Source organism: Puma concolor, chromosome C1, assembly GCF_028749965.1.
Source record: "Puma concolor isolate L17-30 chromosome C1, mPumCon1.1.hap2, whole genome shotgun sequence".
Taxonomy (NCBI): Eukaryota; Metazoa; Chordata; class Mammalia; order Carnivora; family Felidae; genus Puma; species Puma concolor.
In genome coordinates, this window is record NC_141674.1 from 126,471,055 (window position 1) to 126,486,532 (window position 15,478).

The 15,478-nt window shown below is 43.3% G+C and overlaps 1 long non-coding RNA gene across 1 annotated transcript; it reads left to right on the forward strand.

Annotated features, from left to right (window-relative positions):
- Positions 1-432: 432 nt before the first annotated feature.
- LOC147578435 (uncharacterized) lies at positions 433-14,835 on the forward strand. The gene is made up of 3 exons (XR_015254272.1): positions 433-534; positions 11,160-11,216; positions 14,607-14,835. It is a non-coding gene; the product is annotated as an uncharacterized LOC147578435 (long non-coding RNA).
- Positions 14,836-15,478: the final 643 nt, after the last annotated feature.

The following is a 15,478-nucleotide window of genomic DNA, read 5'->3' on the forward strand; positions in this document are numbered from 1 at the left end:
TCCACCCAGCTGAAGTAGCTTCAGCAGGTGCTGCAGTAGCAGATCAGGACAATTTTTTTAAAATATCCAGGCATTGGGGCGCCTGGGTGGCGCAGTCGGTTAAGCGTCCGACTTCAGCCAGGTCACGATCTCGCGGTCCGTGAGTTCGAGCCCCGCGTCAGGCTCTGGGCTGATGGCTCAGAGTCTGGAGCCTGTTTCCGATTCTGTGTCTCCCTCTCTCTCTGCCCCTCCCCCGTTCATGCTCTGTCTCTCTCTGTCCCAAAAATAAATAAACGTTGAAAAAAAAAAATTTAAAAAAAATAAAAAATAAAAAAAAAAAATAAATAAAATATCCAGGCATGCTAGCTAGGCATTTGGGTTCTACTTAGTCACTTAGTTTTTTACTTTTTTCCTGTTGTCCAGACACAGCATTGGGAGGATGCTGACAGACAGGCAGGGGCATCGGTCTTCCTGCAGCCTGATACCCAAGATCCTAGATTGACGAGGCCAACCCTTCATCTCATGGGTCAGAAAATGAGGCCAACAGAGCCAAGGGTGAGCACGTGTGGGGGCAACGCTGAGAGCTCAGCCCTTGCCCTTGATGCTGACTTCCTGTCTTGGTATATTCCAGCAGCTGTAACAAAAATGCCACACACTGGGTGGCATATAGATAACAGACAATTATATCTCACAGTTCTGGAGGGTCTACGTCCAAGATCAAGGTGCCAACAGGTGTGGTGTCTGGCGAAGGCCCACTTCCAGGTTCATAGATGGCTGTCTCCTCACTGTGTCCTCACATGGTGGAAGGGGACAGGGAGCTCTGGGGGACCCTTTTATGAGCACTAATCCCATTATGGATTAGTTCCATTAGGAGCCCTCATGACCTAATCATGTCCCAAAAGTGCCACCTCCCAATACCATCACTTTGGGGGTTAGGTTCTAACATATGTAACATAGATTTGGGGTCACATTCAATCAATAGTACCCTCTTTCTCATTTTTTATTATAATGAAGACTTTTTCAGGCATAGAAAAAAGCACAGTAAAATAAGGCAAGTACTTTGTGGCCACCACTCAATTTCAGAAATAAAAATATAAACAAAGCCTCCCATGTTCCTTTTCTCCCATCCTGCTCTTCCTCCTCACCTGACCCCCAAGTGGTGACCACTGTCCTGAATGTCATTCTTCATGCCCACAAGGATTTCATTATCTTTACTACACCTGTACATGTTAGATAGTATATATTCTGCATGCTTTAGTTTATATACTTACTGTCATACTTTGGACTTCTGCAACTTTCTTTTTTTCATTCAACATTTTAAAAACAATTTACCCATGTCTTAACACCTGTAGTATTCTATATTAGGGATATTTCATAGTATTTTTACCTATTGTCAGGTTGTGAACATTTAGGATATTTTCACCATGAATATGGTGAAAACGAATATTCTTGCACGGGTCTTCTGATACTTCTAGTGCTTTCCACTAGGCTACACAGCCTGTGAAGATAGTAGTGACTCCACAAATATGTGTAGATTCTAGTTACATACATGCTGTCAGTAAATGTGTGTTGTGCCATCCTGGAGAGAGTGGAGAGGGAACAGAGCACCAGTGGAATGGATGAGCTGGACCCAGAACAACATGGCAGGTAGAACTACATGTAAGAAAAACCCTGCTAAAAAGTAGAATGAGGATGTTTACAGCAGTGTATTGACAAGAACCAAAACATGGAAAGAGCCCAAGTGTCCATCGATGGATGAATGGATAAAAAAGATGTGGTGTGTGTATACACACACACACACACACACACACACACACACATACACACACACACAATGGAGTATTACTCAGCAATCAAAAAGAATGAAATCTTGCCATTTGCAACAATGTAGATGGAACTGGTATTATGCTAAGTGAAATTAGTCAGAGAAAGACAAATATCTTAAAACTTTACTCATATGAGGACTCTAAGACACAGAACAGATGAACACAAGGGAAGGGAAGCAAAAATAATATAAAAAAGAGGGAGGGTGACAAAACGTAAGAGACTCTTAAATATGGAGAACAAACAGAGCATTACTGGAGGGGTTGTGGGAGGGGGGATGGGCTAAATGGGTAAGGGGCATTAAGGAATCTACCCCTGAAATCATTGTTGCACTATATGCTAACTAACTTGGATGTAAATTAAAAAATAAATAATTTTTTTAAGTGGAATGGGTAAAAGAAGCTCCAGGAAAAAGTGTGTACCCCACCCCACCCCTGATCAATTCCTAAACTCCTCTCCTGGAGGAGCTCTGAGGCCTCTAAGAGATGTAGGGTCATACATCAGTATTTACTGGTTAGAAAGGGTTCAGTCTGACTCTGATTTTGTTGATCATTAAATTAAAAATGCCATGAATGTGAAAGTTCTTCTGAAATATTTTTTTTTAATTTTTTTTTTCAACGTTTATTTATTTTTGGGACAGAGAGAGACAGAGCATGAACGGGGGAGGGGCAGAGAGAGAGGGAGACACAGAATCGGAAACAGGCTCCAGGCTCTGAGCCATCAGCCCAGAGCCTGACGCGGGGCTCGAACTCCCGGACCGCGAGATCGTGACCTGGCTGAAGTCGGATGCTTAACCGACTGCGCCACCCAGGCGCCCCTTTTTTTTTTTTTTTAATTTTTTTTTTTTTAAATATTTGACTAATTACCTGGATCTGAAACTTTTTTTCCACCACTGTCTCTGAATTTTTTGGAATAGCTATTTAAAAAAAAATTGTTTTTAATGTTTATTCATTTTTGAGAGAGAGAGAAAGAGAGCGTGTGCATGAGCAAGCAAGTGGGGGAGGGGCAGAGAGAGAGGGAGACACAGAATCCAAAGCAAGCTCCAGGCTCTGAGCAGTCAGCACAGAGCCCAACGCAGGGCTTGAACCCACAAACCATGAGATCACGACCTGAGCTGAAGTTGGAGGCTTAAACCACTGAGCCACCCAGAGGCCTCTTGGCATGGCTACTTTTTAAGAGAATGCATGCTCCAGAAAACTTCAAGTAACCCTGTAACCTGATGTTTATTCGTCTGAAGTTCTACATCCATCACCCTCTGATTTTTGTTTTGTTTTAATTCCAGTGTAATTAACATACAGTGTAATATTGGTTTCAGGTGTACAATACAGTGAATCAACACTTCCCTACATCATCCAGTGCTCATCACCACAAGTCATTCCTTAACCCCCACCACTTACCTCACCCAGCCCTATACCCATCCCTCTATTCTGTTTTCAAGATTCTCAGAAAAAGTTAAACATTTATTATTCCAATTTAGTCTGCTATAGCAAGTGCTCAGATTTTTGCCCTGAGTTTGGAGTTTTTAATGAAGCTAAAATTAAAACTGCTCTCTTGACCCGGCTACAAAGCCCTTCCTTTATGTAATGGCCTTCACTCACATGAGAATCAAGCTTATTAGTCAACCATCCCTCACAGTAAATGAAATTCTCTAAATCTCAGTGAAACAATGTTTGCCTTTGGCCCTCTTTAACTAAAAGAGAGAAGGGTTTAGACACAAAGAAAACAGTTAAAATTTGGGTTCCTTTCCTCCCCAGAATGTGCTTGCTCCAAAGTAGGTCAGACTGTGGTGTTATAAATCTTAACAATTCTCTTTAATTCTTTCACTGCTACACTTGGGGGCTTGGAGGAAGGGGGAACTTGTCCAATTAATTAAAGAAAAATCACAGTAGAAAAAGAAAGGCTCCTCAAGTGTTGAAGGTCTTCATCTCTACCCCCAATGAGTTCATCAATGTGAAATTTATTATCGTAAGAATCACTGGTGCTGAGGCAGTTATACAATGGATGCTTCAGACCGCAAACATTCAATCTCCCTCCTGGTGTCTAAGAAGGAGGCTGACCCAGCTCCGGAGAAAGGGCAAAACTGAGCTCCTACAAGGGGAACCTATAATGAACCTTCACCATTCTGAGCTTGATGTTCCTACCCAGAAAGCCCAGAGAAGGGCTTTTCCAACTAAGGATTCGGCAGAAGCTTGCTAGAAAGCATAGAATTTAATGGAGGTGTGTGTGAGTGATGTGAACACGCTAAACGCTTTGATATTCTCTGTGTGCATATTTTTCCTGAATCCAAATCCTTTCTTTTCTTTGGCCCCTAACTTATACTTCTACCTTAACCGTGGAGCGGTACAATTGTTCCCAAGAGCAACCTTGCCAGAAAGTAAGTAGTATAGTTTTGCCACCTGATCCAAAGTTTGTCAGTTAAATTTTTTTTTTAAGGTTACATATCTGTGTCTTCAAAAACGTTTAAATTCCTTTTTCTAAATCATAACAGGCCAGCAAAATCTGCAGGGCTTTAAGGGATTAAAAAAAAAAAAAAAGAAAAAGAAAAACCTATAGCGTATTCTCTTACCATGTCTGAGTCTGCAAAAAATTATTCCAGAAAAATGACTCCTCATTAAACTATCCTGGAATAAAACCTTCCAGCGTCCCCCAATTAACCAATCCAGGACAACGCAGTTATCATCAACACTCTTACTTCTATGTGTCTAAAAGATAGAGGCCCTTTTATACCTTTCACTGAAAGGAAATACATTATTCTAATTAATGTCTATAAAGTTACAATCTTAAATACATTCATCAACTATTGCCCAAAATATGTGGCCTAATAAAGAATCCCAAAACTCAGTGATGTAACGGAAGTATTGATTTCTTGCTCAGGCATCTGTGTGGGTGGTTAGATTGACCTCAGCTAGGTTGACATCAGGCTGTGGGTTGGGACTTGGGCTACTCCATTTGTCCCTCATTCTCCTCAGATCAGTGGTTTCAGATGATCTCCTGGTGGGGAAATGCAAGAACACAAAGAATGAGTCCATGCCTACCGATAGATTTAAAGTTTGTGCTCGCTCTGTGGGTGAATTGTTTTTGTTTCTTTTGTGGGGGGTGGTATTTTTAGTTTAAATGAAATACTTATTTTAAATTAAAAAATAAAATAAAGTCTATGCTCACTTTCCAAATATAAACATTTCTTTGGCCAAAGCAAATCACATGGCTAAACCCAACATCAGTGGAGTAAAAAAATAAACTCCACTTCTCATGGAAGGAACTGTATACTCACAAGTCAGAGGGTATGGATTGAAGAACAAGTGGGGTAAATAATGTGATCTATCACTCTAATGTTTTCTAGTTTATTTTTTAAATTAACAAAAATTTTTTTAGAGAGAGCACAAGCAGAAAAGAGGGGCAGAGAGGTAGAGAAAGAGAGAGAGAGAGGGAGAGGGAGAGAGAGAGGATCTTATGCAGCCTCCACACTCAGCATGGAGCCCATTTCAGGACTTGATCCCACGAGTCTGGGATCATGACCTGAGCTGAAATCAAGGGTCAGACGTTCAACCATTCAACCAACTGAGCCACCCAGGTGCCCCTTTAAGTTTTTATTTTAATCACCTGGTGCTCCTCACAATAAATGCACTCTTTATTCCCCATCACCCATTTCACCCATCTCTCCCACCCACCTCCTCTCTCTAACCATCAGTTCTCTAAGAGTTTGTTTCTTGCTTTCTCTCTCTCTCTCTCTCTCTCTTTTTTCCCCTTTGTTCATTTGTTTTGTTTCTTAAATTCCACATATGAGTGAAATCATATGATATTTATCTTTTGCTGACTGATTTATTTCATTTAGCATTATACTCTCTAGCCCCACCTCCATCCATGTCATTGCAAATGTCAATATTTCGTTCTTTTTTTATGGCTGAATGATATTCCATTATATATATATAAATACACACACACACACACACACACACACATCCCATCTCCCTTATCCATTTATCAATTGACAGACACTTGGGCTGCTTCTGTAAGTTGGCTATTATAAATAATACTGCTATAACATAAGGGTGCATGTATCCCTTTGAATTAGTGTTTTTGTATTCTTTGGGCAAATATCCAATAGTGTGATTACTGGATATTAAGATAGTTCTATTTTTAACTTTTTGAGGAACCTCTTTACTGTTTTTCAGAATGGTTGTACCAGTTAGCATTTCCACCAACAATGCAAGAGGATTCCTTTTTCTCCACATCCTCACCAATGCCAGTTGTTTCTTGTGTTTTTGATTTTAGCCATTCCAACAGGTGTGAGGTGATATCTCACTGTGGTTTTGATTCACATTTCCCTGCTGATAAGTGATGTTGAGCATTTTTTCATGTGTCTGTTGGAGGTCTGGATGTCTTCTTTGGAGAAATACCTGTTTGTGCCTTCTGCCCATTTTTAAATTGGATTTTGTGTTTTTAGGGTGTTTAATCTTTTCTACTTTAACTAAAGCAGCAGCCTATAACCCTTTTAGGAACCTTAGAAGACTCATACAATCTGATAGACACCCTGGATTTGAATGTTGGCTTTTCCACTGACTGACTAGGAAAACTATAGGAGATTATTCATTTTTTCCAGGCCCAGTTCCTGAATCTGTAGAATGGGAGAGCAAAGAACTTTATATGACTATTCAAGCAACTGAATGAGTCAGTATATATATAAAGCTTAGAATAATGTGATGTCCATAGTAAAATGGGCTCAGTTGATAGTAGCTGCTGGTATAGGGTTATTCAATAGACATTTATTGAGAATTTACTACATGCTAGGCATTTTGCTAGTGTGTGGTGATAGAAAGATAAATGATACAGTTCCTGAAGATGAAGAGTATTAATTATGTTTGAAACAGGTAGCAGTCACTAGGATAGAAATGTATGGGGAAGGGAAGAGGTACCTGAAGCATCGGGAAAAGACTCCTGGTAGAGATGACACATAGAGTCTTAGAAATTGAATAGAAATTTGCCAGATAGGTGAAGAAGGGGATTCAGAGAGGGCATTTCAGGCAGGGGAACAGGCAAATAGCTCAGATGACAGAGTCATTCAGTGGATATGTAAGAAGGAAGGAGAGAAACTGAAGAAGTATGGTTGTGACAGGGGACAAGTTCAGTCATCAGATGTTTACTTTACTAAGAAGTTAGATTATATTCCCAAGTCCATTAGCCCTCCAGTTGTGTTCAGACTGGAACTATTTACTTAATAACATCTTCTCCAATTTGCATCAATGCTACATCATCCCATTTAAACTCCTATGACCTGGTACAGAGAGAAGTTTGGAGTCTGTTGGAAGAGAGATCTTCAGTTATAGTTGCTAGAAGAGAGACAGGAACTTGGCTGCACCTTCAATTCTATGAAATTCAGCAAGGGTTTAATGGAGTGTCCTTTTGTGCCAAGCACTCTCCTTGGCACGTGGGACGGGGGATTGGGGTGGGGTGAAAAAATGGGAACAGACATGAGCTCCGCTTCCAGAAATTCCAAACCTAAGGGTTGGGTTCTAGCTATAGGAAACCTACAGTATGTCCCATAGAATTGCTGCAGCGGTCACATGTGCCCTATTCCTTCAGCCTCCAACAAGCTCCATTCACTTTGGGGGTTACACTTCCTGCATCAGTAAGTGGGGATCACCTCCACTGGGCAGGATGGGTGAGAAATGCTTTCCTGGGTTCCACCCAATGCTGACCTTTCCTCTCCTCTCCACACTCCCCACTGTTATCCTGAGGAAAGAAGATGGAGTCAGCAGGGGGAAAGTTGAGGAATAGGAGAGGCTTGGACACAGGATATGTTGCCTCTACTTTGGAAAGATAAACTGCTTGTAAAGCCCAATTCTGTACCTCATGAGCATTGAAGACACAGATTTTAGGAATGAATCAGCAATGAGTTTCTGCTGAATTTTTAAGTTTTAGCTGTCACACCATTCAGTGGTCATTACCCCTTTTTGATGAATCCACAAGGTTTAGCTTTGTAATTCCCAAGAAATTCTGAGCTTCAAGAGAGACTCTGTATTGTATGCTAGTGAATCCCTCAGGCCATGATTTTTATTTATTTATTTATTTATTTTTTGTTCTGTTTTTGGAGAGAGAGTGTGTGAGCAGGGGAGAGGGGCAGAGGGAGAGGGAGAGGGGAAGAGAGAGAAAGAGAGAGAGAGAGAGAGAGAGAGAGAGAGAGAGAGAGAATCTTAAGCAGGCTCCATGCTCAGCCCAGAGCCCAACACAGGGCTAGATCCCATAACCCTGGGATCATAACCTGAGCCGAAATCAAGAGTCGGATCTTCAACCAACTGGGCCACCCAGAAGCCCCCATGATTGCTCTTTCTAACAGTGGATCTATACCTCCCCATCTAGAGTGCTCTAGTCCCTGGGGACCCCTCATGCTGCAGCATCCTCCTGCAGGATCCACCTCCCTAGATCCTCATCAACCTTTAGGCCAAAACACACTCTGCTTCAGCCACCTGAGTTCATGCCCTTCTTTCTCACCATAACTGGCCCCAACCCTTAATGCCTGGACCTCTAAGAAAATGGTCTTGTCATCTCCTCTTATGAATATTGGGTGCCATTTTATTTCATCTCACCTCAAGACATCTGGAGCCAAAGATCAGCTCCTGACATCTGGAGCTCCTTCTAGGCCAGTGGATAGGATTCACCCTCTTTTATGGATGATGTTGATGGAACTGACCCCCACTAGGAAGACATTGGAGGCAGGCCTTGCCTTGACCTGAGTCAAGCAGGATCCAATTTTCCAATTCTGTTCATTCCCTGCTGCAGCTGTAACAACTTACCACACGCGTGGTGGTTGAAAATTGTCCAAAGGGATTATTTTACAGTTCTGGAGATCAAAACTCTGAAGTGGATCTCACTGGGCTAATACCAAGGTGTCAGTAAGGCTGCATTCTCTTCTGGAGACTCTAGGAATCCTTTCCTTGCCCTTTACAGCTTACGGAGGCCACAGGCAGCCCTTGGCTGGTGGCCCCTTCCTTCATTGTCAGAGCTAGCAATGGCGGATTGAGTCTTTTCCCTCTGCATCACTCCAATGCTGGTTCTTCTGCCTCCCTCTTCCACATTAAGGACCCTGAGATTACACTGGGCCCCCTCGACAATCCAGGATAATCTGCTTTAATCAGTCAGTTGATTAACAAGCTTAATTCCTTTTGTTCCTTTAATACCCCCTTGCCAGGTAACCTACCATGTGCACAGGTTCCTGGGCTTAGGACAGGGACATGTCTGGGGAATCACGGTCCTATCAAGCACACTAATCAAGGAGAGGTGCAGGACAGACATTTCCCAAGCCTGGTTAGTGGGACAGACACAACTGGAGACAGCCACAGGGTGGAATGCTTCCAAATCGGAAGGGCAGAGGAAATACAGTAAAGCATTTCCTCCCCTCAAACTTGTCTTATCCTCAGTATTTCAAGCTGCCAAAAAAGCTGTGGTGGGGGTGAGGGGTGGGGGTGGGCTTTCCCTTTGTTTAAAGCTGTTGCTCTGACATGCTAATGATGGAGAACTTCTCTAAGCCTTCAAAGAGTGGAGAGGGCAGATGAGACAGGAGCTAAAGCCTGCCCTTCTTCCATCTGCTAGGGGTTACTTAACATTGTTCTGCGGAGGTGTTCCTCACATATTCCAAGAGGATTAGGCCATCTGCCTCCCTGTCTGTAATTACTTGCACACTTGTGCTTCTGCTCCTAGTGCACTATGTTATTATGTTTTGGGCTTTTAAAGTATGACGTGTGCCTCCCTTTTCTGAATTCAGACTTCCTCAGACGATGGCACAGATTTTCACTTTGATTCTAAGCCTCTGCCCCTTCAGTGCCCGAGAGAGGGCACTGAGCTTAGTGGGTGCCCAAGCGGCTATGGCACTGGCTGTATAAGGAATCTCTGGGGGATGTTTGGAGTCCTCGAGTGGCAGGGAAGCCATAAGCATGCTCTCACTTCCCTGGAAGGAGGAGTTGCAGTAAACAGGAAATCATCTGCCATCAGTTGTTAGCATTGTGCGAGCCATTCTGCTTTATAACCCAGGACAGCATGGAAGGGCTGCTGGGCATCTAGAGCAGGAGAGACTAGGAGGGAGGGGGGAAGGGGATGGTAAGCTGAGCGTGGTACATCTCACCACTTTGTCAGCAAAGAGAAAAATACTGGGATGAGAGCCAAGCAGAGGAGTGGACAGATAATCCCTTGTGTCCCCAACCTTAGAGGCAGGGACAGTGATGGCAATGGCTTCATAGGTGATCGGAGAGTGAACAGGTTAGAAAAAGAGCAGCAACTTCCTCTGCCAACTTTGTCTGGTGTCACATGCTCTTGTTATGATTTCCACATAATACTAACAACCAGCAAATCAACAAATTACCTGGTGGGAGAAATTATTGAATAGCTTTCCTTTTAGAGAATGTGCTCAGAGAAAGTAACTGCTGCCCTGAGCACCGGCCCCAGCCGCATCTCTACATCTCTAGTCCATTCCACCTACCCACCCATCCACCCATCTGCTCACGTGCGCTCATGTGTCCACCTGCCCATGTGACCACCCCTCATCATTCTCCACCTGCCCACGCCACTAACCTACACCACCACAACATCCAGCCTCCAACTGCCCGCCCCCCACTGTCTCACACCATCACCCTCAGCCAGCATCCACCTGACTGCCCCCTCCTCCCATGCTAACCCATACCACAGCCAGTTCATCCATGCTCCATCTTTTTTGCTGAAAAGAAGACTACCTCAGCAAGATGGCAGGATAAGAGGTCTTCATTCCCAATTAGGAGGACTGGAAGACTGGAGGGCAAGAGAGTCAGAGCACGTAGTCTGTGGCTCTCCCAGAGGCACATGCTCTTGCGGTGTGAGGAACCACACATCCTACAAGGATGGACATCTTGTCTGAGTGTGTGTGCTGGGGAGAGTTGAACTGGGACCTGCCCTAGTCCCCAGCCAGGATTCTGTTGCCATTTTTTTTTGTTGGAAAGGCACAGAAAGCCCCAAATGAGTATTCAGAACTCACCTGTATCATAAGACTTTAGCTAAAGCAAATTCTGGGTGTGAACATAGTGTCTATAGGTGAGATCTTTTCTTTTTGAGTATATGACATAGTCACATGCTATTAAATTTAAAAGGAACAAAAGGATACACGGTGAAAAATCCTTCCCCCACCCAACCCCTGGCTCCAGGTACATAATTACTTCACTGAAAAGAGCTAATGCAATTAATTTCTTGCATATCCTGCCAGAAAAATGAAATGCATGCACAAGTAAACGTGTGTAAGTATTCTCTCCCCTCCCTTTTTAATCTTATTTTTAAATTTTTAAAAATAGACTTTTTTTAAAAAAATAAAAATATATTAACATACAATGTTATATTAGTTTCAGGTATACAGCACAGTGATTCAACAATTCTACACATTACCCAAATTCACCATGGTAAGTATAGTCACTGTCACCATACAGTGTTACTGCAATATTATTGACTGTATTCCCTATGCTGCACTTTTCATCCCTGTGACCTATTTATTTTATAACTAGAAGCTTAGAACAACTTTAGGTTCAGAGCAAAATTGAGGGGTAGGTACAGAGATTTCCTATATACCTCCTGCCCCCACACATGCAGGGCCTTCCCCATTAGCAATACCCCCCGCCAGGGTGGTACATTCATTATAATTGATAAGCCTACATGGACACATCATTATCATTCAAAGCCCATAGTCTATATTAGGGTTCCCTCTTGGTGTTGCACATTCTAGGGATTTCGACAAATGCCTGTTGTGTACCCATCTTTATAGTATCAGACAGAATAGTTTCACTGACTTAAAAATCCCCTGTACTCCCCCTATTCCCACGGACCCCCTGGCAACCACAGATTTTTTTTTTACTGTCTCCATAGTTTGGCCTTTTCCAAGATGTCATATAGTTGGAACCATACAGTATGTAGCCTTTCCAGATTGGCTTCTTTCACTTGGTAATAAGCAATTAAAATTCTTCCGTGTCTTTCCACGGCTTGATAGCTCATTTCTTTTTAGCACTCAATAGTATGCCATGGTCTGGATTTACCACAGTTTATTTATCTATTCACCTACTGAAGGACATCTTGGTTGCTTCAAAGCTTTGGCAATTATGAATAAAGCTGCTATAAACATCTATATCCAGGTTCTCATGTGGACATTAAGTTTCACCTCATTTGGGTAAAAAACCAAGGAGTATAACTGACGTGTTGAACAGTCTCCCGTCTCTTTTTATCAAAACAGTAGCTTTCCATGCACAATGTTCTGCATCTTGCTTTTTAAATTTATGTTTTGGAGATCACTCCATGTCAGTTCTGCTTAATTCTTAATGGCAGTTAAAAAAAATACATGGAAAGGATCACGAATCTAAGCCTATAATAACCAGGACAGCTTTTCCTTTGGTGGCTTTCTTATGAGACATAATCTGGAAGATGAAATTTCCTGTTGAGGAAAAAAACATGGTACAAGTAGTTCATCAGCCTTAAACAGTTGGGCAGGGGATTACTTTCTGGAAATAGGGACATCACCATGGGGTACACAGGATGGTAGCAGGATTTGAAAAAAAAGAACAAAGGATCTGGAGACTGAAGCTGATTGAGAGTCTGGCTTCCTCTCTTACTAGCTGTGTGGCTTTAGATGGGTCATTCATGAATAAGGACCCTCCGTTTCCTCATCTGTAAAATAAAGCCAATAAAAGTGGATATCTCTGAGGTTTTGAAAGAACCAAAGGAGATAGCACCAAATGGCTCGCTCTGTTTATTCTCGCAGCAACATTTGCCAAATGCTGGCTGTACATCACACAGAGTTCCAGGAACTGGGATGCTGGGTAAAAAGATGGCAAATTCCCTCATGCCGGTGAAGCTTCTGCTCTCCTGGTATGGGGAGACTGACCATATAAGCAAACAAAAGACTTCGAGATGGGGAGCTATGAAGGAAATAAAACATGGGGACCCAGTAGTGAGTGGTTGGACGGGGAGGTCGTAAAAGTGGCCTGCTCAAGAGCTCCCTGCAGGGCTGGCACCCCACCCCTGCAAGGAAGGAAGGGTGTCGAGGCTGTGAGCAAATTCTCCGTGCCCACTCAGTGCCCAGGGAATGCCACCCTCGGGAAGGAAGGTTGGTATCTTTTTTTTTTTCCAACAGAATCTTCTCTTCCTAATACTTTCTCTGCCATAGGCATGTCTGGGGCCGAGGGCATGAAGCAGGGCAACAGAGGCCATGGGCCTGTGTAATACTTCTCTGGAACAGATCTGGAACAGGAGACCAGGGGGTGAGCTCCCCCAGCGAATGCATCTTCAGTGCTGCCTCTGCAGCTGGGACAAGCTGCTTGTTGTTTTGTTTGCATTGTAAGGCTTTTTTTTTTTTTTTTCCCTGCTAACACTGCAAAGCTGTTCATTTACGTATATCTGTGCTTGTAAAATGGTGTGCATCTAAAAGGGGAGAAACCAACACATATATAAATGTATACACATATGTAGCAGTATTTCTAAGCTCTTGTGTACTTTTGAAGTACATTGAGAACAAAACAACTTCTCAGATTCACCCTCCATTCAAAAGAAGGACTGGAGCAGCCCCAGGGGAGGTGAGAAAGGGCTGGTGTGTCTTAAACGGCAGTAAACTAATCCGCAGAGGACTCGCCTGGACTCCTATCCCCAAATACCCCAGAGATTACTGAGAGGCTCCCAGCCCAAATCCAAGTCATTCCCTAGCAACCTTGTAAATAGTAGTAGTAGTAATAACCATCCTTTATTGAAGCATGCTGTACACAAAGTCCTCAGGCTAAGTATAGTCCATATATGTCTAATTCTTACAACAAAACTCCAAGATTATTACTTCTGAGGTGGGTCTTAGGAACTGCCTTAGGAACTTAGGCAGGGGAGAAATCAAAAGGAGAATCTGTGCCATTCTCCAAGGAAGGCTTGATTTAAGTTATATAACTTGACTAAAGACACAAGCTAGTCAGTGGCAGAGCTGGGATCCCTACACAGACCTATCTGATTGTGAATTCAGCATCTGTCTACCTGGAGCACTCCATTCAGGCCCATGTCTCCCCCTACAAGTCACCGGAACTGTCAGATTGCTGATCTGCTCCTCAGGGATCCCACTAGACCGCCAGGCAGAGCCAGTTTCCTACACAGTGCCCGTGTTCTGGCTCCTGGTGGTGAGAAGTTGCGTGTAACCTCTGACCACAGCTTGCAGCATGGAGGGAGGCCTGGCCCTATCTGTGTTGCTGTCCCATGCGGATCCCTGCCTCTGTCTGCCCTCCACTGACCAGCCTTAGCAAGATGGAAGACAGAATAGAAATCTATTCCAGTCTTTTCTTCTTCAATCAAAGCTTACCTATTCCAAAAGTAGCTTAGTTGTTGCCCAAGGCCAGGTGAGTGGGGGAATGGGGCATGACCACTAATGGGTAATGGTGTTCCTTATTGAGGTGATGAAAATGTTCTGGAATTAGATAGTGGTGATGGCTGTGCAGCACTGTGTACTAAAAATCGCTGAATTGATCAATTGTATGGTATGTCAAATATACCACAATAAAGCTATTGAGAAAAAAAAAAATCCTTAGCTGCCCCATTCCCCATCTTTTCGTGGCTAATGGGTGATCAGGTGTGGTGAGTTTTAAATATGTCTACAAATCTTTGATACTCTTCCATTCGACAGATGGCATTTAATTACCTTCCCCTTGAGTATGGGCTGGACTTAGTTACTTCATCCCAAGGAATGGCGTATGCCAGCAGTGAGAGAGTGTGATTTCCAAGACTAGGACATGGACGACATTTGTAGCATCTTCCCTACTTCTCTCTCTCTCTCTCAGATCACTCACTCTTGAGGAGAGCCCACAGCCATGTTGTGAGGATACTCAGACAGCCCCCCAGAGAGGTACACGTGATGAGGAACTGAAGCTTCTTGCCAAGAACCATATGAGTGAGCCATCTTGGAAGCACTCAAGGCATCACATTCAGACTGCAGCCCCCGCCAGCATCCTAACCACATCCTCATGAGAGACCCTGTACCCGAACTGCCAGCTAAGCTGCTCCCAAATTCCTGACCCACACAAACTGTGAGATATAAATTTTTACTGACTTAAGCCACTAAGTTTTGGGACAATCTATTACACAGGAAGAGATAACTTTAGATACAGTAAAATACACATTAGGTGGTTCATTAGATTTTATTGGCTAACAATGTGGACAAATGTTGGGTTACTGTTTTATCCTTCCAGAATAACACCTTTCTATTTTAACAGAGGGACCCTGGAGACACAGTGCCCCAATTCAGAAGCACCGTGACAATGGTGAGCATTTCAGGCTTGGTGGCAGATCTGTTGGGAGGTTATTTTTGGTCCAGGGCTGGGAAGTTTATGTGACTTCTAATCACTCCATGCAGCCAGCTGCCTGTTCTTGGTAGGAGTGTCCCTGCCCATTCCTCAGGCGTCCCAGAGAGACAATTCCTGTCAGAGGCAACATGGGCAGAGACTCAATAATGTCACCACTGTCCAAGTGACAGGAGAATGCTCCTCTCTCTGCAGGCTCTCATTCCCCTTGCTTTTTTTCATGGCACCAGCTCCCTTCACTTTATCTCATCTCCCATGAATAAAGGTCAGTCATTCTCTCCTTTATCTCCTTCACTGAGGGGGTCTTTCTATCGCAAGTAAATTATGTCTTTGCTGCCTGCTGACTTTTTCTT